Here is an 11,672-nt window from a genome sequence, read left to right as displayed (position 1 = left end):
TATCTCTATTTTAATTAAACTAAATTGTTAGTTGTGTCAAAATGGAATCTAGGGATCCCAAACTTGTGGCCTAGTGAGATCTGATGAATCCCAAGTTTCAGGACTAGTTTATAGGTTGGAGACCCCAAAGCTTATCCTTGTTCACTTTTCCCACGGGAATCTACCCTGAAGGGAATCCCAAACTGGCAGTTTCAGACTGAGTGGGAGACCCTCAGGGGAATGACAAGCCTAGTTGGGTGAGACTAAGCATATGCTAAGGACTATGGTTGTCTCAGGTAGTCTCCCCTATTGTATCAGACCCTTTCCCAAGAAGACCCACACCTGAGCAGGAGCCATTCTTTAGTATCCATTGTAAGTAGCCCCTTCTCTTACACGCTAGCCTTTAGCTATGATTCCTTTCCTGTAACAGTCCACACATGTGTATATATAAGATAGATGTTTGATCTGTGGAATTGTATTGAGAAACGCATGGTCAGACCTGCGCATGGAAGTAAAGATATTGACCTTTGATCTCAGATCTCCTTAACATTCTGGCGCGAATTCAGGTTTCTTTGTCTTCACCTGGTTAAGGTAGTCCATGCCTGTTGTAATTACATTTGAACCAATGGCAATCCACTGTGTGCTGTTGCATATGCATTACTACCTCTTACATCATTATCCTAATAAATACGGAGGAGCCACCAGAAAACAACCCTTCTTACCTTTCTTTTCTCTTATTTGGAACTTGGCCCCATGCCAGGAACTGCTCCCTTGATGGAGCCCCTTTGTTCTCTATAAAGATCTTCTTTCTTTAATCTTTCCTTCCTTCTCACCTAACCTCAAAGCAATGCAATCTGTACTTAGAGAGTAAGCTCTCAATCTAGCAGAGGTTATTCTTTTAACTGATCTCTATCCTCATTCCTGATTCATGTATTGTTGATTATTTTTATCTTTCTGCATTGTATCCCTACAAAGAAAGATAAAAGGAGCTCTTCTGTGAGGCTTCTCCCTATTGTCTGATCTGTGTAAGTATCTGCCTCAGTTTCTTTAAACATCCCTCCCTCCGGCTTCTGTTCTCCTCCTCAAATCATAATCAGGTAATATTCCCTTTTATGTAATGGCTGCTGGTCAGCTCGCTACATTTCCCAAGCTTGATTGTATCCTGTCAGTGTAGTTTGAACACTCTCATTTTCTTTGTAGCTATAGTGATGTTAATCATCTTTCCCTGCCCCAGGACTCCCCAAATGATATATAGGTTCCCCAAATTCTTTTGTTCCTTGGAGTCCATCTTGAGTAGTGGCACTCCCAGGGGTCAGTGACCAGGGTGGCTGGAGTTCAATCCTCGGACTCTGTGCAGCAGCTCTGTTGTCGAGGCCTACTAACACTGAACCCCTTTTGCCCTTGATTAAAGAGTGATTTTGACTATTTAATAGTTCTGTGTTTTTTCCAGTTAACAATTGTTAAAAGCTGCTAGAAGTTTTCTTTTCTCTGGCTTAAAGGGATAATATTAATTTACAACTCGAATATATTCTCATTAATACTTAAATTATTAAAAGCTGCTCTCTTATTTCGTCAAAACTCCTAATTTAATCCTTACATAATGATTTGCCAGGATTGCCAGTATGTGATAGCAATTAAGTAGTATTTTCTGACCATGAGTCAGATAGGTATTAGAGTCCAAACAGTAGCAGAGGAGCCAGGGTTTTCAAAAGGACACACTTCAGTGCCTAAGGGACTTTCTAGCTTAGTGAGCTGGCTGTCTCTACTGGCAGTTTTATTTTTCATATGATTGAAAATGGCTGGAGACTATGAACTCTTCAGAGTTGATATCCTGGCAGTTATCATAATAGCTTAATCAATAAATTGCACTATGACAGAACACCAGAAGATGGTAGAAAAGAGCAACTCAGCAGAAACACCTAATAGAGAGAGCAGCTCAGCAGAGATGCCCAGTGAAGACCAAAACTAACCAATGCAAAGCAGCATAATAATGTCGCTAAGGAAAATGGGTAGCTTTGGGGCTTCAGATGTACAAGTTGGCCCTAACCATATGTATTCCCTACATGTGTGTGCCTTGGTGTGTGTTCTCAGACTACACATTGCCTGCTTATGTACGACCCCACTAGTCTTGTGGTAAACAATGGAAGACTGTACACCCTTATATATATTTGGAAGAATTTTTCATGACCCTTATTTTGCTATATTATTTGATTAATGTCTTTTTCAAATTGTCTTCTTGTTGCTATTTACAGTAAAAGAAACATCAATGGGGACTCATGAAAAATAATTTTGAATGGCTGTCGATTCACGGAGTTCTTCAACCCTGGTGTAATATCTGGAAGACCCACATAAAGAAAACTTCATTTACATTAAAATTTTATATATTTTATTTTTTTTAGGTTGTGATATTTTTAATTTTTAAATTTTTAATTTAATTTAATTTTTGTGGTTACAATACTCACTTTATTTTCCACCCCCCCCCACACACACCCTCACTGCAGCCAAAACGCAATTTCATTCAGTATTACCTGTGTTCTTGATCAAAATCTATATCAATGATGTTGTTTGCACTAGAAAGCTCATTTAGAGTCTACATCCCCAACCATATCCCTTCGACCCATGTATTCAAGCAGTTGTTTTTCTTCGGTGTTTTTACTCCCACAGTGTTTCCTATGAATGTGGATAGTGGTTTTTCTCATAGATTCCTCCAAGTTGTTCAGGGTCACTGCAGTGCCACTAATGGAGAAATCCATTACATTCGATTGTACCACAGTATATCACTTTCTGTGTACAATGTTCTTCTGGTTCTGTTCCTTTCACTATGCATCAGTTCCTGGAGGTTGTTCCAGTCTCCATGGAATTCCTCCACTTTATTATTCCATTGAGGACAATAGTATCCCATCACCAACATACATCACAATTTGTTCAGCCATTCCCCAATTGATGGGCATCCCCTCATTTTCCAAATTTTTTGCCACCACAGTGAGCGCAGCTATGAATATTTTTGCACATCTCTTTTTCCTTATCATCTATTTGGGGTACAAAACCAGCAGTGCTATGCCTGGATCAAAGGGCTGAGAGTCTTTTAGCGCCCTTTGGGCATAGTTCCAAATTGCCCTTCAGAATGGTTGGATCAATTCACAACACCACCAGCAATGCATTAATGTCCCAACTTTGCCACACCCCCTCCAGCATTCATTACTTTCTGTTGGTGTCATGTTAGCCAATCTGCTAGGTGTGAGGTAATACCTCAAAGTTGTCTTGATTTGCATTTCTCTGATTATTAGAGATTTAGAACACCTTTTCATGTCCTTATTAATACTTTTGATTTCTTTGCCTGAAAACTGCCTAATCATGTCCCTTGCCTGCTTATCAATTGGAGAATGGCTTGATTTTTTGTACAATTGGTTTAGTTCTTTAAAAATTTGAGTAAATAGACCTTTGTCAGAGGTTTTCGTAATGAAGATTGTTTCCCAATTTATTGCTTCCTTTCTAATTTTGGTTGCATTGATTTTGATTGTACAAAACCTTTTTAATTTGATGTAATCAAAATTACTGATTTAACATTTTGTGATTTTTTCCTAAATCTTGCTTGGTTTTAAAGTCTTTCCTTTCCCAAAGATCTGACAAGTATACTATTCTGTGTTTGCCTAATTTGCTTATAGTTCCTTCTTTATAAAAAAAATTTTTGGTAGTTCAATGGGTATGGCAGTAAATAAGAAAATTAATTTGGGCAGGATTGTCATTTTTATTATGTTAGCTCTTCCTACCCATGAGCAATCAATGTCTTTCCAATTATTTAGATCTAGTTTTCATTGTGTGGAAAGTGTTTTGTAGTTGTGTTCATATAGTTCCTCTGTTTGTCTTGGCAGATAGATTCCTAAGTATTTTATATTGTCTAGGGTGATTTTAAATGGAATTTATCTTTCTAATTCTTGCTGCTGAAATGGGGTGGAGATATATAGAAATGTTGATGACTTATGCAGATTTATTTTGTATCCTGCGATTTTGCTAAAGTTGTTGATTATTTTGACTAGCGTTTTGGTTGATTCTCTAGGATATATATCATATCATCTGCAAAGAGTGATAGCTTGGTCTCCTCATTGCCAATTTTAATACCTTCAATTTCTTTTTCTTCTCTAATTGCTACTGCTAGTGTTTCTAGTACAATGTTAAATAATAAAGGTGATAATGGGCATCCTTGTTTCACTCTTGATCTTATTGGGAAGGCTTCTAATTTATCCCCATTGCAGATGGTGTTTGCTGATGGTTTTAGATATATATACTGTTTATTATTTTTAGGAAAGGCCCTTCTATTCCTATATTTTCTAGTGTTTTCAATAGGAATGGGTGTTGTATTTAATCAAAGACTTTTTCTGCATCTATTGAGATAATCATGTGATTTTTGTCGGTTTGCTTGTTAATATAGTCAATTATGTGGATGGTTTTCCTAATATTGAACCATCCTTGCATTCCTGATGTAAATCCTACCTGGTCATAGTGAATAACACTTGTGATGACTTGCTGGAATCTTTTTGCTAGTATCCTATTTAAGATTTTTGCATCTATATTCATTAGGGAGATTGGTCTATAGTTTTCTTTCTCCGTTTTTGACCTGTCTGGTTTTGGGATCAGTACCATATTTGTGTCGTAAAATGAATTTGATAGAACTCCTTCTTTGCTTATTCTGTCAAATAGTTTGTATAATATTGGGATTGGCTGTTCTTTGAATGTTTGATAGAATTCGCATGTGAATCCATCTAGACCTGGTGATTTTTTCTTAGGGAGTTCTTTGATGACTTGTTCAATTTCTTTTTCTGATATGGGGCTGTTTAAGTAGTTTATTTCTTCCTCTGTTAGTCTAGGCAATTTCAATTTTTGGAAGTAATCATCCATATCACCCAGATTGCCTTATTTGTTGCGATATAATTGGGCATTATAGGTTTTAATCATTGCCTTAATTTCCTCTTCATTAGAGATAAGGTTTTGCTTTTCATCTTAGACACTGTCAATTTGGTTTTCTTCTTTCCTTTTTAAAATTAGACTGACCAGTACTTTGTCTATTTTATTTGTTTTTTCAATGTACCAGCTTCTAGTCTTATTTATTAAATCAATAGTTCTTTGACTTTCAATTTTGTTAATTTCTCCTTTGATTTTTAGGTTCTCTAATTTAGTATTCATTTGAGGATTTTTAATTTTTTCACTATCTGGTTTTTTTAATTTGCATTCCCAATTCATTGACCTCTGCTCTCCCTAATTTGTTAATATATGACCTCAAGGATATAAATTTCCCCCTGAGTACTGCTTTGACAACATCCAATAGGTTTTGAAGGGATGTCTCATCATTGTCATTTTCTTCAATGAAATTATTAATTGTTTCTATGATTTGTTCTTTAACTAACCTTTTTTTGGAGAATTGTTTTGTTTAATTTCCAATTAATTTTTGATTTACCTCTCCATGTACCCTTACTAATTATTATTTTCATTCCATTGTGATCTGAGAAGGTTCCATTTATTATTTGCACTTGTTGTCAATGTTTTTATACCCTAATACATGGTCAATTTTTGTGAATGTACCATGTGCTGCTGAAAAGCAGGTGTATTCTTTTTTTGTCCCTATTTATTTATCTCCACATATCTACTAACTCTCATTTTTCTAAGATTTCATTTATTTCTCTTACATCTTTCTTATTTATTTTTTGTTTTGATTTATCTAGTTTGGATAGAGGAAGGTTCAGGTCTTTCACTAGTACTGTTTTTCTAACTATTTCATACTTGAACTCCCCTATTTTCTCTCTCGAAATTTGGATGCTATGCTATTTGGTGCATACATGTTTTTTTTTTTCCTCATATTTCCTCATTGTCTTTTAAAAGGATGTAATTACCTTCCCTATATCTTTTAACTAGATTTATTTTATCTTTGGCTTTGTCCAATATTATGATTTTGACTCCTGCCTTCTTTTTTATCATTTGATGCCCAGTAGATTTAGCTCCATCCTCTTACTTTTACCCTATGTGTATCTACCTTCCTCATGTCTGTTTCTTGTAGACAGCATATGGTAGCATTTTGGATTCTAATCCACTCTGCTATTTGCTTGCGTTTTATGGGTAAGTTCATTCCATTCACATTCAGAGTTATGATTACCAGCTGTATATTTCCGAGCATTTTGATTTCTACTCCTAGTCCTGCGTTTTCTTTTTTCACTATTTCCTTCTACACCAATGTTTGTTTTTGATCAGTCCCCCTAGTTTCCTCCCTTATTTTACTTCCCTTTCTATCTCCTCCCTTCTTATCCCCCCTTATTTTCTTTGCAGTTTTTTTAAACTATCTCCCCACCCTCTGCCTCCCTTATATTGCTTCCTTCCCCACGAGTCCCTTTGTTACCCGTTTACTTTCCTATAGGGCATGAATCTATTCTCTGCCCCAATGGATTGGATTGTTCTTCCCCTTTTGGGTCAATTTCAATGCACGTAAGAGTTGCATATTTTCTGTCTCCAACCTCTTTACCCTTTCAGTTTATTGATGTTCACTCCCGTCCCGCCATGAGCTTCTTTGTGACATATAAATTCACCCCCTTTTGTTTCTTTTCCCATTTATTTTATTATTAACCTCTTCTTTTAGCTCTAGTTGTATATATATATATACACACACAAATGTATATGTATTTATGCATATATATATCTATATATCTATTTATGTCTTGTTATTTCATCCTATACAGTTTGTCACTGTTCCCTCTAAGTGTAATTCTTCTAGCTGCCCAAGTGACAACAATAGTTTTTAAGAGTTACCAATGACCTCTTTTCTTATAGGGATACATATCATTTGAACTAATTGAATCTCTTTTAAAAAAGGGTTTTTTTGGTTTGTTTTTCTTTTTTCCCTCTTTTTAAATTACCTTTTGATGGTTCTCTTGAGTTCTGTGCTTGGACACCACATTTTCTTTTCAGGTCTGGTCTTTTCTTTACAAATTCTTGGAATTCTTCTATTTTGTTGAATGATCATTCTTTCCCTTGTAAGAATATAGTCAGTTTTGCTAGGTAGTTGATTCTTGGTTGTAGACCTAGTTCCCTTGCTTTCTTGGAATATCAAATTCCATGCCTTTCAGTCCTTCAGTGTAGATGCAGCCAGATCCTATGTTATGCTCACTGTGGTTTTGTGGTATCTGAATGACTTCTTCTTGGTAGCTTGTAATATTTATTCTTTGGTCTGATAATTCTTGAATTTGGCTATAACATTCCTGGGTGTTGTCTGTTGGGGATTAGGTACAGGAGGTGATCTGTGGATTCTTTCAATCTCCACTTTTTCCTCTTGTTCTAGAATATTGGGGCAGTTTTCTTGAATAATTTCCTGTAGTATTATGTCCAGGCTTTTTCTTTTGTCATGGTCTTCTAGTAGACCTATGATTCTTAGATTGTCTCTCCTCGATTTTCTAAATCTTCTGTTTTGTGAAAGAGATGTTTCATATTTTCCTCAATTTTTTCATTCTTTTCATTTTGTTTTATAGTGTCCTGCTGCCTTATGAGGTCACTTAATTCCAGTTGTTGTATTCTGGTTCTTAAAGACTGGATTTCATCCCTGGCTTTTTGGTCATCCTTCTCATTCTGGTCTGATTTTCTTTGGAGGTTATCTTTCATCCTCTTTACCTTGTCTTTCATCTCCTTTTTCTCATCTTTCATCTTCTTCACCTCATCTTTCATCTCCTTTGCTTCATTTTCCAGCTGGTTGATTTTGACTTTCAAGACACTATTTTCTCATTTTCGTTCAAGTACCTCTGTTTCCAGATGACTTATCTTAATTTTTAAATTCTTTTCCCAATTGTCTTCAGCTTCTCTTAATTGTGTTTTGAGTTCTTCCACAGCCTGTATCCAATTCGCTGGGATTTCTGATTTATCATTTGCTAATCTTTCCCCCTCTCTTACATTTGCTGAGTAGAAGCTGTCTATTGTAGTTTCTTTCTTCTTTTTCTGTTGTTTGTTCAAATTCACCCCTTCTTTACTCCCCGTATTTGTCTGTGCTCTTGCTCCTCTTATTTTTTTTCATTTTGGGGGCTTCTGTCATTCTCCCCTCTTGGAGCTTTAACAGGAGATCTCTCGGTGTAGACTCTGGTGGGGGTTTGTGGGGTTTGAGCTTCCCTGTCCTCTGGAGGCTTTTGATTGGATTGAAGTCCAGCAGTCAATGAGGATAGGTGTGGAGCCTGGGCTTCCCTGAATTCTGGAGACTTTTGATGGGATTAAGTTCTGCTTATTTGGGCTGGGTGTGCTCTGAGTCCAAAACTTCCTGGAAGGCTGGAGCAAATATGGAGCTCTGGCCAGGCTGCCAAGTCTATGCTCCCTCTCTAGCTCCTTCCCCACAGTCTGTGTTGGACGCTCTGAACTTGGCATACCCCTGCTCGCAAGGTATGCCCTTCAGGCCAGCACCTTTGCCCTCCCAGAAGTTCCTGCTGCCACAAGAATCTCAGTGTTCTGGGTGGGAGTGTGGATGGGTCCTGGGACCTTCCTTCTGTCTTCCCCTTAAACCGGAGTGTTCTCAGATTCTGGCTTTTCAGGGGCCATACCTTTTGAATTAAGTGCAGCAGGAGGGTTCCTTGGCTCTGTCTTGTTATTAAGTTTGATTTTCAGTCCCCTGGGAGCATTCAGTTTGTGATTGGTTAGGAAGGATATTCAGAGGTCTGAACTTCTGCTCCTTCTAGGCTGCCATCTTGACCCCGCCCCCCTAAATTTTATATATTTTAAAGAAAACTACTGATGGAAAAATGAATTAAATTCCTTCCAGATTCTTCTCTTAATTGGGGACTTGGATAAAAAAATTTTTTTAAAGGTTTGAAAATTCCAAAATTGAATGGATTGAAGCTTGGAAGCAAGACCATGGGAAAAAAAAACCCTAAAGATTACAGAGAGGCCAATAGAAGCTAATTTTTAAAATCTTTGCTTTTAGGAAAATGCAGTCCCCTTTTGGAAAGAAATATAGAATTGTAGGACTATCTTTTATGCAGGTTTTAGAGATGAAGGTTGGGTATGTTTATAGACAATCATAGGATCCTAGATAGAAAGCTGAAAGGGACCTTGGAGATTATTTATTCTGGACCCTTTCTTTTTCAAAAGAGGTGAACTGACTCACCCAAAGTCACGGAGGTGGAATGTGGGAAAGCTAAGCAGAGCACATGATGGTATTGAAACAAAGGGCAGGGTCATTAAATGAAGCAAGCTCTATTTTACATTTGGATTTAGAGCAGAAAGGAACCTTAGCGATGATTTATTACAACCTTTGCATTTTGCAGAGGAGGAGACTGAGGCCAGAGAGATCCTATGATAGATTCCGTGTTATTTTTACAAACTTTGCAAAGGGAGGGAGATACTAAATGGAGGGCTAGAATAGCTCCACATCCCCTATTCTGTCTTTTAATGTTGCCTAAGATTGCATTAACTTTATAGACTGGCACATCACACTCAACAAATACTGAGCTTGCAGGCTCTCAGTCATTCCTGCATGAGCCATGTTATAAGCATATCTCTCTTGATCTTGTACTTGGGAAGCTGATTTTTTTTAACCCAATAGAATCCTAGACTGGAAGTTGGAAAGAATCTCAGAAGGCATCTAGTCCAACCTTCATTAAACTTAAGTCTGCTGCCTCCAGAGCAGCTCTCTAACTCTTCTTATACAACACTGCCTTTTATGTATAACAAGGAATTTAAGAATGCATTGTTTCCAGAATGAATCAAAACATGAATTTCTGAGACTTTATTGTTTTATCAACGATACTTCAATGGCCCTTCAGTCTAAGTGATGTATTTCCAATGCTTTCTTACTCTGTACCCTTCCAACCACTAGTACCCTCCCTCTCAACCTATCTTATATTTAGAGCTACTTTGCATGTATTTGTTTTTCTTCTCTTTTTATCTTTTATATATGTACTTTTTCTTTCCCTTCTTAGAATGTAAATTCCTTGAAGGGAAAATTATCTTATTCATTTTAATTGTCACCAGGGCCTAGTATAAGTGCCTGGCAAATAGTGGGTGACTAATAAACGCTTGTTGATCAACTGATATTCTCTTTGTCTGTCTCTGTTTCTCTGTCCCACTCGCATGAAAAACCCCAAGTCAATGATTCCATTCACTATCACTGCAAAAGCCCACTAACCTCTAGGTTGAGGGTTCAGTCTTTCTCTACTCTAGTAGGCCTTCTTGCCCAGTTGAAGATGGAAGCCATGGGCAATTGCTAGACAATTTCACCACCTCTTAAATAGCCCATCTCCCGAAAAAGCATGAAGGAGAATAACTGTTCTGGATGGGAAGTGCTAAGGGGGAGTGAGGAAGGCCACAGAAGATAATTCCCTTTTCATTGTAAATTGGTGACAATTTGGTTGCATGTAGATCCCATTTGGGAACTGGAGGAGAGACCTAATGGGTATATTTCTCTGCCTTGGTGCTGCTCTTGTTTTTCAACCAGAAACAACTGCTAGAATGGGTCCAAATCTGGCTTTTCCTTTTTCTCTTTTCAATGTCACTGCATGTAAGACCATCATAGTTTAGGGGCCATTCAATATTGTGAATCTGGGGAAATGCCACATAAGCTTATTTCCCACTAGATCCTCATGGGATATTAAAGAAAGAATGAATGAGTAAAAAGGCATTTATTAAACATTTACTATGTGCCAAGCACTGTGTTAAGCTCTAGGGGATACAAATAGAAAAATTTGAGATAAGCCCTGCTCTCAAGGTGCTCAGACTCTAATTAGGAGAGATAACACATAAAAGAATATTTAGGGGCATCTAGATGGTTGAGTGGATAAAGAGTCAAGTCAAGACATGGGAAATCCAAATCAAATCTGGCTGTAAGATAAATGGAAAATCAGTCAATCAACAATCATTTTTAAAGTGTTTACTGTGTGTCGGGCAGTAGAAGGAAAGGTCTGAAAATCCTAATGGTGGTATAACCAAGCCCTTTCAGTAGGCTAGATGCCAGTGGTGTTTGCAGGTAAGGTCCAGAGAACCTTAGGATATAATAGCATGGCAAATGGTAAGGTCTTCGTCTGTTTGGAAGGAATAGTTGGTGATTGATTACTCACAAAGCTTGGATAAAAGAGGAAATCAAGTAGCCTAAATGGGTTGTGGCCTCTCCAAGCAAGGAAGAGGGGAAAAGAGTGCCTTCTGGCACCCTCAGTTCCCCAAACTCTCCTTGGGTTCTTGGCTAAGGGAGGTGGAAACATAACAAAAGAAAGGTATTTACACCCACCAACTGTGCTAGAACTTCCCCTAGGTCTAGGGTTCTCAAATTGGCATATAGGTACACCAGGGGATATAAGAAGCTTGTCAACAGGGATGGGGAATATTTGGCAAATAACTCTTAAAATTAATCTCTTAATTTTATTCCTGATTTGTATTAGACTAGGTAAATTCTAGAAGTTACTCCTTTTATTATGTTGAAGAGGGAGCAGAGGATGGTTCCCTTAGAATCAAAGGACTTGGAGACCAAAAAAAGTAGGTAACACTTACTCTGGTATTTGTACATTTCACAGCTACTAAGCAGTATAGCAACTATGCTGATCATTCATTGCCTTCTGCTGTTATGGCAATTTGGACAGGATCTGTGATTTTATTGGTAAAGAGAAATCCTATATAAGGAAATTCTCTTCTAATGCCTGTTGGCACCTTTTCTGAAACCTCTGGTCTTATAGAATTGCCTAGAGCAC

This window comes from Monodelphis domestica, chromosome X (genome assembly GCF_027887165.1).
Source record: "Monodelphis domestica isolate mMonDom1 chromosome X, mMonDom1.pri, whole genome shotgun sequence".
In the NCBI taxonomy this organism is placed as follows: Eukaryota; Metazoa; Chordata; class Mammalia; order Didelphimorphia; family Didelphidae; genus Monodelphis; species Monodelphis domestica.
Note: the sequence above shows the minus strand (reverse complement) of the source record.